Source organism: Carlito syrichta, unplaced genomic scaffold, assembly GCF_000164805.1.
Source record: "Carlito syrichta isolate Samal-C Ts95f unplaced genomic scaffold, Tarsius_syrichta-2.0.1 Scaffold308844, whole genome shotgun sequence".
Classification (NCBI taxonomy): Eukaryota; Metazoa; Chordata; class Mammalia; order Primates; family Tarsiidae; genus Carlito; species Carlito syrichta.
In genome coordinates this window covers 134,091-139,398 of record NW_007252940.1, presented here as the reverse complement: position 1 = coordinate 139,398, position 5,308 = coordinate 134,091, and the positions used below count along the sequence as shown (strand labels likewise).

Sequence of the window (5,308 nt, the reverse complement as noted above, 5' to 3'; positions counted from 1 at the left end):
ACATGGGTTCGTCATATCAAGAAGTTTGCCTCAAGTGCCTTCATTGATGGACCAAGAAAGCATTTACTTCCAGGTTCTTGGGCGGTTGGAGGGAAGGAAGAGGGCACTTTTCTCTCTTCTTGGGCTGTGCATAGAGAGTTCAATAAGAAATCAGATTCATTATGCACGTGGGAGTTTGGGGACTGTCAGAAAATTTTAATTCTCCCAGGCCTCTATGAAGCAGGGATCGCCATTCACCCTGGGTGACACAGGGCCATACCTATAGGCCCAGGAATGGCCACACTGTGAGAGAAGCTTGACTCACTTCATGCTGCAAGCTTGTTCCTGAAAAGTTCTGTTTAAATCTTTCAGGCCCTCGCTTCCAAGATGACAAAGAAAGGAAGAAACTATGGTCATGCCAAAAAGGGCCGCGGCCACATGCAGCCCATTTGCTACATGAACTGCGCCTGATGCGTGCCCAAGGATAAGGCTATTAAGAAGTTTGTCATTCGAAACATAGTGGAGGCTGCAGCTGTCAGGGGCATTTCTGAAGCAAGCGTCTTCCACGCCTATGTGCTTCCCAAGCTGTATGTGTGAGTTGTGCTATTCACAGCAAGGTAATGAGGAATCGGTCTCATGAAGGTGGCAAGGACCAAACACCCCCACCCTGATTTAGACCTGCAGGGACTGCCCCACAACCTCCATCAAAGCCCATGTTAGGAGCTGAGTCCTTAAGGACTGAAGAACCACTATCCTCTGGAAACAAATAAAATGGAAATTATACTAAAAAAAAAGAAAAGTTGTTTAAATCAAATTATACCAGAGAAACTGGCTCCTTAGAGGATTCCAGCAGTATAATTTTTTGTAAAGGGAAATACTTACCAAGACTTCTATAAATCAGCAATTTGGAATGTTAGGAATATTTTAAGACGTGTTGTCATTGAAATATGTCTGTACAGGGGGGTTGGCTGTCTTTTTCCCTCAATAAACTCGAAGGTGTATGAAATCAAAGCACTGAGGCTTCATTATTTCACCCCCAGTCCCCAGCCCAGTCCCTGGGGTACAGAGGGGTTTCTACATATTTGTTAAATGAATGAATACATGAGGTATGTGTCTTTGTCTGTTTATAGGTGAGGAAGTTGTGGCTGTTGTGGGTTAGCCAATTTACTCAACATCATCTAATGGATGAGAGTTAGGGATAGGATGAAACCCAGGTTTATGAGTTCTGAATCAATGCAAAAACGAGGGGGCAACACACCACATCATCACCCCTACTCAAAGACAACTCAGTTAGCCACCATTCAACTTTTAAAATATTGGTATTGATTTACAAAAATAGACTTAAAATATCTTTTGTCACACAAATTTCTTTTTAAGGGCAATGATATAAAGACACTATGTCATTACATATTCTGGTATAGCAATGGTTCCCAAGGGGTAGTCCAAATATAAGCAGCATCAGCATCACCTTGGAACTTGATAGAAATACAAATTCTTAGACTCCATCATAGATTTACTGAATTAGAGATTTGGGAGTGGTTGGGTGTAGTGGCTCACGCCTATAATCTCTGCATTTTGGGAAGCAGAAGTGAGAGGATTACCTGAGCCCAGGGGTTTGAGACCAGTCTAGGCAACTTGGAGAACTTCTGTCTCTACAATAAATCAAAAAAATTAGCTGGGCATGGTGGTGCACACCTTTAGGTCCAGCTACTTGGAAGGCTGAGGTGGAAGGATCACCTGAGCCCAGCAAGTAGTAGCTGTGAGTGTGCCACTGCACTTCACACTCCAACCTGGGTGATAGAGTGAGAAGCTGACTTTAAAAAAAGGAAAGAAAGAAAATCAGGGATGGAGAGGGAGGTGGGGAAGCATACAATCTGTTTTACTTAACAAGCCCTCTGGTTTGAGAACCACTGATGTATATTATTTTATTATATTCATCTTATCTCTGACTGCTACGAGAGAATATCATAGATTCGGGTGCCTTAAACAAAAGACATTTATTTCTCACAGTTTCTGAGGCTAGGCAGTCCAAGATCAAGTTTTCAAGTGAGGGCACTCTCCTGCCTTGTAGATGTCTGCCTTCCTGCTGTATCCTCCCTCATCCCTCATATGGGGGGGACTGACTCTGATTTCTTTTTCTTCTCATAGAAACACCAATTTGGCCAGGTGTGGTGGCTCATGCCTGCAATCTCAGTACTTTGGGAGGCCAAGGCAGGAGGATTCCTTGAGTCCAGCAAACACAACATGGTGAGCCCTCATCTCTACCAAAACAATAAAAAAATTTGAGCCAGTCATGGTGGTGCACATCTGTAGTCCCAGCTTGAGAAGTTGAAGCATAAAAATCGCCTGAGCCCAGGAGGTCGAAGCTGCAGTGAGCTGTGATCATGCCACTGCACTCTAGCCTGGGAGACAGAGAGAGACCTTGACTCAAAAAAATAAATAAAATAAAATAAAACACCAGCCCCCACCTTTTAATACCATCACATTGGGAGTTAGGGCTTCAATATATTAATATTTCGGGGGGGGGCGTGGGGAGAAGACACAAACAGTTCACTGATGAGTCCCTTAACAATTCTTTTCTTGTAAACATTACACTGGCAAACATCCTTATAGCCAAGCCTTTGGGTATATTTATAGTTATTTCTCTAGAATAGAAGTTAGAAGTATAATTTCTAGGCCAAAGGGTATGCACAATTGTAAACACCCATGATCTTTTTTTTTTTTAATTGCAGTCTCAATGTATCGCCCAGGCTGGAGCGCAATAGCATGCTCACAGCCACTGCAGTCTCAACCTGAAACCACAGGTGAGCGCCCCAACGCCTGGCTAATTTTTTTATTTATCGTAGAAACAAGGTCTCACCAAGTAGTCCAGGCTGGTCTCAAACCCCTGGACTCAGGCAATCTTCTTGCCTCAGCCTTCCAAAGTGCTGGGATTACAGGTGTGAGCCTCCACGCCCAGCCACCCATGATCTTTTTTGCTACATGATTACCAAGTCAGGTTAAGGTAGACTGTGTGGTCTGGAAACAAGATCTTCCAACTCCACAGCTTCACGTTGGCCCTGTGCAGGTGACCTTAACAAAGATATGAACATTTCATGGCAGAATTTGGAGCGGGCTCTGGATATCCAGGCATCAGTGCAGAAAACCATTAGATCATAAGAAAGATTTTGAGACTGAAGAAAATGGAGGAAGAAGATAAGATAAAAAGTGGAGAGAGTTCTCCATAAATAAGCAATAAACTGAAGAAGTCATAGCACATTCAGCTCACTTGTGGATCGACTGTGATTAAATTTAAATGCAAGGAAAATGTAAAGCAAAATTTAAACTCCACAACGATGATGAATTTCACATTAACTCTTGGATTAAAATGCCTTACTGCATACAGATCAGGAAATTATTAAAACACAACATTCCAAGCATTGTAAATGTTTCCAGAGACATCTGAGCCATTTTATAAAAATAGGCTATTTTTCTCTTATTACTAAGAGGGTATCAAAAGTTAGAAATGGAAACCAGAAACCTCACACCAGGGCTGGCGACACATGACAAGGGACTTAAATATTCCTTGAGCAGGTCCGGGCTCAGACGGGGTCTTTGTTTGAGGCTCACAACTGCCAAAGCATATGAGAGACATAGAACAAAACCAAGTTGACAACGAGTTTGTGCCCAGCAGACATCAGGTGCATGACCTTGTGCAAGATCACTCTCTTAGCCCCCATGTTCTCATTCATAAAATGGTCACAGAGATCTCAGCCTTTGTTTATCTTCCAGGATTAGAGTGGGTATGAAATCAGATTATAGCTCTGAAAAATGTTATGTGGCATAGTGGTAGGTATTACCATTATAAAAAACAGACTTGACAAGGCAGTGACAAGGCTGAGAGATGGGTTTTAGTCTTGACTGTGCCACTAATTCGTGGTTTGGGGTAAACAACTAGAGTAGATTCTGGGTGTCCCCCACTTAGTCCCTCTTTAATGGATTGGTGCTTTCTCCACCAGCTGCTGGGTACTCACTGCTGTTCTTTTCTCCAGAGTGGCTCCTGGCCAAAGGGAGTCACTTTATCTTCTCCCTAGCTTCCTGCAGCCCACGGCTGGGGGGATACCAAAGACAGACCCTCCTGTCTCAAAGTATGACTCTATGTTGCTCTTCACACTCCAGAGTTCCTCATTCTGATCTCGCACTCACAGTTCTGGAGGTTGAGAAGTTCAAGATCACGGCTGAAGCTCTGAGATCCAACCCTTGCCTTGCTCCTTCCCTTGCTCTACCAGCTCACTCTCTTGATCCTTTTCACCTGAGAGTATTGAGAATGCCACCCCAATAATTCTCGTGCACTTCAATCCTGGTCTCAAGTTCTGCTTCTAGAAAACCCAACTCAAGACATTACACTCTCCTATCTTCCTTCCTGTTGCTATGGTTTTGTTCCAGAGCAGTTTCTCAGTCTAAAGAGTTTGAAAGATTTGATCATCAGTGTGCTCTGTGACCAAGATATACATCATCAATCTCCCGATTAAAGAGTCATTTTCATAAGAACATTGTGCTTTAAAATAATCTCAGGGCTCCTCACATTACCTGCATCCTGATTTCATTCTACCTTTCATATAAAGTAGCCCCAAGAAATGACTTGATCTCTAGAGGTGAAACACAATTACAGATGCTCCTTGAGCTACAATGGGGTTGCACCCCACTAAACTCACTGTCAATGGAAAATATTCTAAGTCAAAATGCATTTAATATTCTTAACCTACTGAATATCCTTGCTTAGCCTAGCCTATCCTAAACATGCTCAGAACACTCACATTATCTTACAGTTGGAAAACATCATCAGACACAAATCTTATTTTATAATAAAGTGTTGAAGATCTCATGAAATGTATTAAGCACTGTACTGAAAGTAAAAAAAAAAAAACACAAGGGTTTCACAACATCGTAAAGTCAAAAAATCTTAAGTAGAATCATCGTTAAGTCAAGGACCACCTATATTCCTCAACAAATTAGAACATAAAAGTTAGTTTTGCAGATCCAACCAAGTCATAGCCCCTGCTGATTCTTTTCCCAGCACTGTAAATGAGCACCCTGTTCTTTTCATTTTGTTTACAAAATGCTCTTTCCCCTTACCAGTCTGTCTTTCTAAAGCTTGGATGAAATCCCAGAGGGCCATGTCTCTGAGCACACTAGCGTTGCTACTGGAACCTCCCAGGCTGCAGACATGACTACTATTTCAGTAGGGAGTGTTTCCCATAGTAACCTTCACATGGGACCTAATGACAGGAGAAGACAGAAAAATGGTCTAGTCTGTGGCATTTAATAGAAACCGTCCCATAATTATCTT

General features: G+C 42.4%; 1 pseudogene; it reads left to right on the top strand.

The window, feature by feature from the left end:
• The first annotated feature begins 366 nt into the window (after nucleotides 1–366).
• Nucleotides 367–749, top strand: LOC110596384 (annotated as a pseudogene).
• The last annotated feature ends 4,559 nt before the right edge of the window (nucleotides 750–5,308 follow it).